Genomic DNA, 11,941 nt, shown 5'->3' with positions numbered 1-11,941 from the left:
TAGGTCAATTTTCCCATCTCTCACAATCCTCACTTTTCTTTTAGATCAGTAATACTGATCTTTCACCATGATCAGTGTTACTGATCTTTGGTTACTAGTGTCAGTGTGACTGATCCCCCCCCCCCCCCCCCTTTTCCTCACTTTTCTTTTAGATCAGTAACACTGATCTTTCAAGTGTAAGGTGTGGTTTTACCCAGCTGGTCAATAACCGAATTGTAATGTCTGTGTAAAGTCTTTAGGTAGGGGAGCACCATGAAGGTCAGGGGAGTGAGTCCAGCTGCTTATTAGGGTTTGGAGTATCAGGCTCCAGTTCTCAGTAAAGAGTCTAGTCCATCCCATACGTTGAAATATGGAAGCAGTGTCTTTGAAGCACACGACCTTTGTAAGTGTTGTCCCGACGAAGTCTGTGAGAGGCGCTGCGTTCAGCAGCGAACGAGTCGCAGTCTATGAGAAGCGCTGCCTTCAGCAGCGAACGAGTCGCAGTCTATGAGAAGCGCTGCCTTCAGCAGCGAACGAGTCGCAGTCTATGAGAAGCGCTGCCTTCAGCAGCGAACGAGTAGCAGTAGTCAGGCGGTTCCGTTTGATTGTGGCTAGTATCTGATGTCCCCTTCAGCCCCGAACCCTAGGGCCACCGATCTCCGAAGGCTGTTTGGAGCCTGATATTAAAGTGTCAAGCAGCTCACGTTGTTGGAAACTGGTGCTCCCTTTCATGGGGTGATGAAAAGAGACCAAGCTGGGGGGGGGATTGTTTCTTGTGATTTAACTGTGTGTTGCAGCTTGTCTGCTAACATTAGCATATGTGTCAACTCTCTCTCTCTCTGCTACATGTACAATCCTGACTACCATTCTGTCTGTCTTTGTCCCACCATGTCCTTTGTGAGGATTTTGACACCCTGCACTCTACTTCGCTCCTTTCCACGTTATATAACCACCAGATGAGCAGCAGCTCCCTGAAAACAGGTGTTCCCCTTCAGGGATGATCAGAGAGAGAGAGCCAGGTGGGGGATTATGTGTCTCGTGGTTGTGTGAAGTGTCTGTTTGTTTTGCGGTTAGCTTGTTAGTTTCCCCCTTTGTGTGAAATGTACATTGTTTGTTTTGCGGTTAGTCTGTGTACACAGGTGCCTCACTGTGTGACTGCCTATCCCCACTGTGTTTCCCTGATCCGTATTCTAAATACCTTGCCTCTATGCCCTCTCTAGCCTGTAAAACAGTACAATCTGTAACCTCTGCTACCCCTTCTCCAGAAGTACTTAAAACATCGAGAGTACTCCACTAAAGCTGTTTAATTCCCCTGGTCCGTATTGGGATCCCTTATATCCCATTATGACTATACATTAAATCTATGCCCTGTCTACATTCTAAAGGAGCTGAATTGTAACCTCTGCTGCCCCTATTCCAGGGGGGCTTAAAACATTAACGAACAATATTCCAAAGAAATTAGTAAACAACAATGAAGAATACATGTAAGCTCATTAAAATACAATAAGAACTGAATAAAACACAAAAAATGTAAAGCTCATTGAAAAGTGCAATAAAATGCAAGAAGAACTGAATAAAACCACAATAAATGTCAAACTCATTGGAAACTGCAATAAAATACACAAAACTGAATAAACCACGATAAATGTAAAGCTCATTGAAAACAGCAATAAAATACACAAAACTGAATAAACCACGATAAATGTAAAGCTCATTGAAAACAGCAATAAAATACACAAAACTGAATAAACCACGATAAATGTAAAGCTCATTGAAAACAGCAATAAAATACACAAAACTGAATAAACCACGATAAATGTAAAGCTCATTGAAAACAGCAATAAAATACACAAAACTGAATAAACCATTAAAAAAAACGAATAAAATTGTAACATTATGGCACTTTGTCATTAATTCTTTGAATGTGGGTCCAGCCTTTCTCTCTTGTTCTTACTGCGGTGTCTGTAATTAAAAGTACACAGAAGGGACCATCCCAGGCAGGTTTTAGTTGATCCTCTTGCCATGCTTTTACATATAACCAATCACTAGATTTTAATAAAATGAATAACAATCTGACTTTCCTTTGTGTTAGTGTAAAAATTGTAAAATGAAACACAAACCATATTTGCATGGGTTTTGAATATGTTAGACCTTATTAAAATGCAGTTGGAGCTGCTTGTCTGTATGGGGCACAACCCTCCAATTTGTTAGAGTGAGTACATAACAGACATTGCAGCACAAGAGCCCCTGCAAGAGAACTTGAAACATATTCAACCTTTAGTTCTGCCTTAAGTAAAATGCCTTGTGCCACAGCTCACAGGAGCTGGCCTTATTTAAAACAGTCTGTAAAACAGGCACCAAAAAAAGTTAAAAGATGTTCTTATGAAGATTGCACACACAATAATTTAAGTACAGGCTAGTTTCTATTATATTCCACTTAAAAGTTCTGCTGCATGAATCCTGGAGCTTGTGGAGTCATTATTGAATCAAGAAATATTGGTACCATGCCAATCTCATTCTAACATGCCAATTTCTCCAGTCCTTAAGTCAAGATGTACTGAATAGCATCTGGTACAAGATCTGTGAGTTCTTAATGATATTATTATTCTTATGCACCCAATTGTTCTGAACTATGCCACCAATTTAAATCATATTCCACCTATTGCAGTACTCACACAGCACCATAGACCAGTTCGCAGGTTTATTTCTCCATTAAGCTGAATCCAGTTGCGCAGGGTTTACCTCCGTGATTATTTACAATGTAACTTCCGCACTACCGGATTTAAATATAAACCTGATGAATGGGGGAAAGTTATCATGAATTAAATAACAGCGGCAATACAGAGAAATTGTGCTGAGGCATTAATTTCACTCCAGAGGAAAATGCACCAGAGAAATGAATGATTAAACTTATAGGAATCCCCATAGGAATCCCCAGAGGTATCTTTATTCTCCAGAGGTGGGTGATCTTTAAACTCACGGACCTTGACTGCTGAATGTGTAGAAGAAATGTATTAAATGTGTTGATAGGGCTCCATACCTCTAACTGCAAGACAAGAGCCTGAAGCCTCAATTTCAAGTGCCACAGTGCACTTAAAGGGACATGCACACTCCCCCTTCAACTGGCTGATCCAGCCACTTTACACATCATATCCTTTCTTTATCTCACATACATTTAAAGTTAAGATGTATAGAACTCACCCTATTTGCGCAAACATTTCTCCCTGCAAATGTTATAACATCACTATTCTCAGGTAGTCCCTGTGCAAAATCACATTTGAATACAATTTATTTCATAAATTGGAATTAACTGGTAGTTAAATTCGCTAATTCTTCAGTATTGAAAAATGATCCTTTATGACATTTAAATTTTAGCATGAATTTTAATCAATATTGGTCAGTGACTGAAGTGGGAAGTCATGATTTATGAAATTATCTCTGGTCTCTACTCTCCCACTCCCTGCACTTCTCCCAACATTCAGGAGCTGGCACACAGTCCCTGCCTTTTCCATGTTACTCATCTACTATTACTTTAACTGCTTGCATCAAAATGTTAGCCTTTGCTTTCTGCTTATCCTCAGATGTCTGGACAAATGCTTTTTGTGTGATCTGTAGAAGCTGGGTTATTCCCTGCTCATGCCAATTTTCTGTCTTTTGTAATTTTCTCTTAATGTCTGGGGCTGAGTTGGTAACAAAACCTGTTAGTACCAATTGTTCCCCTGCTGGGGATTCTATGTCGAGACCCCCATATTGTATATATATTTGGTCCCAAAAATTGGTCTAACTGTTCGGCACATCCCTGGGGATCTTCTATCAGGGAGGTCAGCTCTTTCTTAAAGTTACACACTTCAGTACTGGTCAGGGGCACATTTACGAAACCGAGACCCTCTCTCATGGGAACTTCCCGCAGTGGTCTCATCCAATTGGTTTCTGGCTTATTAGGTCTGGGTTCCTGCTCCCTGGGAAATGAATCAAAGGGTTCTGCCCTTTCTTCCTGAAGAGTCTCACGCTGTTCTGAATTAAAGTTACCTCTCTCTCCTGCCAACAGAGGTGGTAATCGAGTGCTTTGTGAGCAAGTTATCATACCACTCCTGCTCTCTTCTCTCTTCTCTAGTGGTGGGGGAGGTGGGGAAGGTGCAGAAGGGTAGGCAATAGGAGGGGAAGGAAAGATAGGAGCCGGCATAGGAGGAACATAAGGTGGAGGGAGGGAATGTAACACATCCCAACCCTGTGGTTCAGGGACAAGAGGTTCCTCCTCTCTCTTATTCCTGAATTCTTTCTCATTCAAAACCAGCTGTTCAATGGATCCCTTGAGCCAGCAGGCTGCATATTCCCTGCTCTCAACATTGTCTGGCTGGTTTTGATAGAGCCATAAGTTCAAACTTCACACATCCATTCATTCTCGGATCCGAATTTTGGCCAGTACACGGAGCTCCCTTTAACCGGGTATCCCACCCATTCATTACAACAATACCTGACCGTCGTCAGTTTGTCTTTACCGCGGGTCTTTCCTGTGCCCCACTCAGATAACATCATCCCAAGCGGGCTGTACGTAGCTATCTGGTGGTCACGTCCTGTGTCAGGACTCTCATCTCTACTGCCCGCTAGTTTGTCTTTACCGCGGGTCTTTCCTGTGCCCCACTCAGATAACATCATCCCAAGCGGGCTGTACGTAGCTATCTGGTGGTCACGTCCTGTGTCAGGACTCTCATCTCTACTGCCCGCTATTCCCATACTTAGGAACAAGTAAAATACTCTTACCGAGTTCTGGCAGTACTGCTCTAGCGCGCGTCCTTCCGCCGTTTGTTCTCAATGCCTCTTCTCGGATATCACTCGCTTCTTCCACTGACCAGCCACCCGTCGCCCGTGAGTCCAGCTGAATCAGCCGGGGTGCACCTACTCTCGTCGTCGGGGCACTCTGTCAGTGGAGGGAGTGTGATCCCGGACGAGCCCCCATTTTTGTTAGAAATTAAAGTACCTTTAAAGAAATTGCTCGAGACAAAAATTGAGAACAAAGAACATTTATTACTACAACAATGCAAAGTTGGGTGCTTCCCCTTACCCTGGGAATACACACACATACTGGGGCTCACCCAACTTTTATACAGTCAATTTCAGTATCAGAATGCCCTCCCCCTTACATTCTTCTGCCCCCTGGATGGGTTTGGCATAGGTAATTCTTCCTGCCTACGTGCAGTTTCAGTACACTTGGAGGACCAGGGGGGGTATCCTGTCGGTGTCCCTTCATGTCATTGTCCTTATTCACACCTTCCTGATTCTCGGGGCTACAGTCTCTTGATATGCAGAGTTGACTCATTCTATCTAGGGTTGGCTAATTTCATATGTATAAATCTGTGTATGGTTAGCTAATTAGAAATGTATGACTTGGTACTTCTGTCCAGGGCTAGGAGACCCTTATCTGATCCAGACTACCTCAACTTCCTACATTCTATTGTACCTTACCATTCCTTATCTTAGTCCTATGGTCTTGTCACAAAGACTAGAAGATTCTTATGTTAATCGTGCTGACTCTGCTTTCCTGCATCCTAAGCCCCAAACTTATCCTGTTTGAACTGGTTTCAGCCATTTTACTGATGAACTTTAGTTTCTTCCATGTTCATAATTTTAGGTCAATTTTCCCATCTCTCACAGCAGGGAAGGGGCTGGAGGAAGGGAGTCAGAGAAATGAAGGAAAGAGAGACTCAGAAAAGGATCAATGTACATCTGGTTGGATACTGGAGAGGGAATATAAGGGAATATTTAATTCCCAATCATCTCCAACCACGTTTGTACTGTGAGAGATGAGAAAAACTGATATTGCAATATGAACATGAAGAAAATAAAATAGATACATAAGTAAATGAATGAAGCCAGTACAAACAACATGAGACATGAATATTAGAAGGCAGGAAGCTGACACTGTCTGAGTAAGATAAGAATCTCCTAGAGAATCAGCAAGTTCACTGAATGAAGGAGATAAGGACAGACAATTGATGAATAGAAGTAGAGTTAGTCTGAACGAGATAAGGGTCTCCAAGCCCCAGATAGAATTAGCAAGGCTTGCATAAATAATTAGAAAACCTTAGACAGTATTAGCCAGTTCTACATAGATAATTAGTAAGCCTTACACAGATTTATCAAGTTATGTATATTAAACTAGTAAACCCTAGACAGGATTAGCGAACACTGCATATGAAGAGACTGTAGCTCTGAGAGGTGTGAATGGGGACAAGGGCAAGGTTGTGAATAAGGACAATGAGGATAATGACATGATAAGACACCGACAGGATACCCCCTGGTCCTCCAAGTGCACAGAAACAGCACGTAGGCAGGATTGCCTAATGCCAAACCTCTCCAGCAGGAGGCAGAAGAATGTAAGGGGGGGTTATTCCTATACTGAGATAATCTGTATAAAAGTTGGGTGAGCCCCAGTGTATGGCGGTGTTATTGGTGATAATTTCCAAAATAGCTTGTAAACGAATCAGACGGTTTAACATGTAAATTGGGGTTCGATATCCCCAGGACCCATCCTGGGCCCAAGTGGCAGGTCCATAATAAGAAATAATGCGCTCTGGAGGCCAGTCCTCTCCCCATTCACCGATCTTTAAATCCCTCTTCTGGCGGAGCCCCTGATATACACGCGCGGCTAACTGATGGGAGTCGTTCTGTGGTAAAAGCACAAATTGTGGTTGAATGATACCTATACAGCACGTTCCCCTCCAGTCTGGCTCCAAAAAAGTGTATGCGATATTCCCACAAATCCAATATAAACCCTCTGGGGCAAATCCATGTGGATAGGGATGAGCCCAAAATTGTCTGAGTGAGGGAACCCCTACATATGGATTAACCCCCGCGCAATTCCATACCACTTTCCCACGGGAGTTATCTGTTATAGGTCTGCAACTTGCTTAATTTTGTGGGGCCAGGAACCACCGGGGTCGCTGAGGATGCCATCGAGGGAACTTCCCCAAGATTTTAACCCTTGTGCACCTCGAATCTCCTTTATAATGATTGCCTTGCTCCTTCCTGATACATTCCTCCCCTAATGGGTGATTCGCTAAATGCCATGTCTGGCGGGGGCGCGTCTCATCTGCCGATCCGTGAAAACTCATCAACTCCCAAACTTCCAGGGGCTCCCCGCTCCATGGCCATGACCCATCTCTTGTGGGTCCCCCACATACCCAACAGTTTTTTTACCCCCAAGAGTTCTGCCGTAGTTTGGCAAAGGTCTACCCATCTATTGTCACCTACTCTGTGAGTGGCTGCCTGGCGTTTAGCGTTGGCATAGATATCTCCCTTATCTCTGTCCCATACATATGGTTGTTTTCCATTTGGCCACATGGGTTCCCACTGTATTCTCTGAATGGGTATTGAGCCCCCTTTCTCCTTATCTTGGTCTCCCTCCGGGGAACAAAACCATGTTACTCCTTGGGGACAGCGGTCTCGATTTGGCGTGAACTGTAACGATCCCCTATTGAATTTAACATCATACACTCGTCCATTATGCACACACTTACGTCCCGTGTGAGTCTCCACACAGTGTTCAGGAAAGTTAGTCCAATCAGCAAAGTACTGTTCTTTTTCATTAAGCGACCCCCCCAGGCCGAGTGCACACATTTCGTACAGTGGTTTTCTTCCCCAGCCCCTTCAAGCGCTCGGAACACCAGTACCCATAGTCCCCACATAGTATTCATCCCAGCTCCCTTCATTGTTTTGATGCCAATAAATTGATTATACCGTCAACCACTGATATACAGTCACCGTAGTCCAATAGTCTCTTTAAAAAGGGACGTGTTAAGTGTTCTTAGTCCGTAGTTGCTTCACAGAGTCCCAGTCATCTCCGTTCGAATCTGTTCCAGTGTCCGTGTAGGTGGGTCCGTTACTGTTCACTGACTCCAATGATACCACGTCTCGCCTTTTCCCTGTAGTCGAACCGCGTGGAACGTCCTCTCCACCACTCTGTAGGGTCCTGTCCACCTGGGCTCCGACCACTTTCTCTTGATGACCTTTAAGCAGAACCCACTCCGCGACTGAAGGTATCGGTGTTTCCCCTTTTCTGTTGGGACTTGTGACCTGTTGTGAAAAATCTGACACCAGAGCCGTTAGTTTATCATAATAAAGCTTGCAACCCATTGAACTTACCTCATTCTTCGTAGTCTGAATTCCGGCTCCCGGTCCCGGAAATTGGTGCCCCGTTTGTAGTTCATATGGAGTAAATCCTGTCACAGAACTTACCGAACTCCTTATTGACATTAATGCCAGGGGCAACGCATCCACCCAATTTAGTTTGGTCCGTGCCTGTACTTTCCCGATCTTACCTTTTATTGTTTGGTTCATCCTCTCCACTTTCCCTTGGGATTGTGGATGGTACACCGTTCCAAAGGCATGTTTCAATCCCAACATTGCTTCTACCTCCTGTAGATCGTTATTCTTAAAATGACTTCCATTATCGGACCTAATTTTTCTAGGAAATCCGTGTCTCGGAATATACTGGTTGATCAGGAATTTACATACCGTCCTTGCATCTTCTCTTTTGCCAGGGATTGCCTCCGGCCACCCTGTGAACACATCTACTGGTACTAAGAGGTATCGATAGCCACTTACCCTCTCAATCATGTCCGTATAATCAAGTACGATTTCCTGCCCTGGTAACTTAGGTAACGGGAACTGTCCTTCATGTGGCTTTACAGTCGCCTTGACATTGAAAGTTATACATACCTCACATTCTCTAATATGGTTCTCCACCATTGCCGGCAGGAAGGGGTGCCACCAATGTATCAAGTACCTTATCATCTGCTTCTTTCCACAGTGCGTTAGCACATGCGCCTCCTTGAGGAGGGGTTTCATGAGTCCAGATGGTAAAACTGGCCTCCCGTCTATCGATCTCCATAGTCCTTGATCCTCGGTTGTCCCCCTTTCCTCCCATACCATCCTTTCCTGAGGTGATGCCTTTGCTTGTTCCTGTATTATTACTTCTACCCTACATGGTGGTAATAAGTCATGTGCTGTTCTGTCTGCCTGTATCATAATAAACTGAGGGCCGTATCCTGCTGCCCTTTTAGCGGCCATGTCCGCTTCCTGATTTCCCCGAGCCACCATCGTATCTGTTCTATCATGTCCTTTACATTTAAGAACTGCTAATCCCCTTGGTTTCAGGAGTGCCTCAGCCAGTTTCCTAACGTCCTTCTCGTGTTTAATTGGGGTCATTGCTGCTGTTAAAAACCCACTTCTAATCCATTGACTAAGCTCAACCTGTATTGTCCCTACCACATATGCCAAGTCTGTATATATATTGACCTCCTTCCCTTCTGCCCAGTCTAATGCTGCTATCATTCCCTGTAGTTCTGCGAGTTGTGCTGACTCCTATCCTCTCACCGTCCCTGCAATGATTTCTTCAAATCCTCCTGTAGTTTTTCGTACCACCGCATACGCAGCTTTCAATCCATCTGTGGGGTGTCTGTAACAACACCCATCTGTAAACAAGGTTTCATCTGGTTCTCTTAAGGGTGTAGCCTGTAAGTCAGGTCTTATTTTAATATCCTTTACTACCCTCTTCTCACAACAGTGTGGTTCTCCCTCTCCCATATTGTCTGCCATGTTAATGCCTTCATGGGTAAACGTAGCATTTGGAGCATTCAGGATCTTCTCTAGTCTCGTCTGCCTTAGCGAAGTCATTGTAAATGCTGTCGAGGTCACAAATGCTACAATACTATGTGTTGTTAATACGTCAGGCCATGTCCCATTACTATGTGTGCCACCTTTTGTAGAATCTTTGCTACTCCCGCTGCATGTCTCGTACATGGTGGGTGCCTGTCTTCCGACGGGTCTAGTGTGATACTCACATACATGAGCACACATCTTCCACCCCCTTTTTTCTGAAAAAGAACACCATCAATTGTGTGTACTTTTTCAGAAACATCCAAAAAGAAAGGTAGTTTATAATTTGGAATCGTCAAATCTATAGCTGTTGTAAGAGCTTGCTTCTATAGAATAAAACTCATCTCAGCCTGTGCAGTCCAATCAAGTGTAGCTCCCAGATTCCTCATCCCCTGCTTATTCACCAAAGTTCGCAGTGGATGTGTCAACTCACCATACGATGGGATAAACTGCCTACTATAACCTGACAAACCCAAAAATGAAAGCATTTCCTTAACTGTCTTTGGTTTTGGATGATGTAGTATCACTGTTCGATGTGCAGGGGAAATCCCTGTGCCTTTTGCTGAGACCATTCTACCTAAAAAGGTGACCACCTGTCTGCAGCATTGCAGCTTTGAGCGAGAGACTTTAAAGCCTGCCTTGAACAGCTGCACTAGCAGGAGACAGGTGGCCTCCAAACAGGAAGTATGATCAGGTGCTGCTAATAGGATGTCATCTACATACTGGATCAGAACTACCCCACCTGGCAGTGCTAGCCCCCCCCAGCTGTTCTTTCAACACTTGATTGAAAATCCCTGGAGATAAGATAAAGCCCTGCGGAAGCAACTTTCTACCTCTATACGTGAACGAAAACACATCTCTTAATGGTTTTGACAGCGGCAAGCAAAAGAAAGCATTCGCTAAATCTATGCAAGAGAACCACTTGTGGTTAGGGGTTAAAGCAGTCATGGCAGTATATGGGTTTGGTACTGAAACTGTGGGTGTTCTCACAATACCATTGATGCGCCTTAAGTCATGGGCCATCCGATATTTGCCCGTGTCTTGTTTAGGAACAGGTAAGATGGGTGTATTCCAACGAGAACATGAATGTTCCAAAACCCCTGAATACATAAGGCCATCAAGGGTATCTGCCAAACCTTCCTCAGCTTCAGGTTTGTGGGGATACTGCATCTGCCAAATTGGGGTGTAGTCTGACAGTTCGAAGGTTATGGGATCAACCTGCTGACAACAACCCACATCTGCTGATCCCACTGACCACAGGTTCTCAGGGAGAGAATCTAGCATAGGGGCCGAGTCGGGGTGATCCATCTTCTCTCTACCATGAAAGCGTTCAATCTGTCTATGCTCAAGGAGGACTCGATCATATGTCGGGGACAAAATTCTGTATGCCTGACCAGATGAGGAGAACTGCACTGTCGGTATTTGGGTATCGGACCAGTCACTTAGGGACATCAAGTTCCGACACATCGGTCCCAAATCTTTTGCCTGGAGAGTAGTGCCAATTGCAAGGGTGACATGAGGAATGGCCTCACCTGCCATCTCATACCATTCCAGCTGTTCAGATGTCAGTGCCACCGTAGCAGCCACTCCCTCCTTTCCTACCACTATGTAGTCCGAATTAATCTCCCATTGCCTGCCCTCTACCTCTTCATAAAAGGCATGCTGATACATTTCATCCCCATCCATATCGTAAAAGAGGGTCATATGGGGGGGGGGTCAGAGGGAGGGGTATACGGGTGTAACGTCTGGATCCACGGCTTCCATTGATTATAAAGCTTTAGCAGCCCTCCCTTTTGTGGGTTCTCTGGTTCCAACAGCCCCCAGTAAATGTCAGCCCATTGTCCCTCAGACGCGGATCCTCCAGCTGCCGCCAACAACATCTGAGAACCGGAATGAAGTGTAGTTAATGAACAGTTCATAGAATATCCATTTGGAAAGGTGACCTGTATTCCGCTGGGTCTACAAAGGATCGATGCTCCGCACCTGACCAGTAGGTCTCTGCCCAAAAGATTGGTAGGGCACCTGGCTGACAAAATGTATTGATGTGTAAAAGTCTGTCCCGCCACAGAAGTGATTAGTGGTGTAGAAAACGGCAGATTTTCTGGTGTACCCGAGAACCCTATCAGCTGGACGCTAGGGGATGATGTTTTATCTTGAAACTCAGTGCCAGTGAGTGTTGAAAATTTGGCTCCCGTATCCACTAAAAAGGATACTTCCATGTCCATTACTTTAATCTGCAGGAAAGGGTCTGCCAACCTCGCCTGCTCGTGGGTGCTCGGGCTCCGTCACTGTGGGCAATATTGCT

This window comes from Narcine bancroftii, chromosome 5 (genome assembly GCF_036971445.1).
Source record: "Narcine bancroftii isolate sNarBan1 chromosome 5, sNarBan1.hap1, whole genome shotgun sequence".
Taxonomy (NCBI): domain Eukaryota; kingdom Metazoa; phylum Chordata; class Chondrichthyes; order Torpediniformes; family Narcinidae; genus Narcine; species Narcine bancroftii.
Note: the sequence above shows the minus strand (reverse complement) of the source record.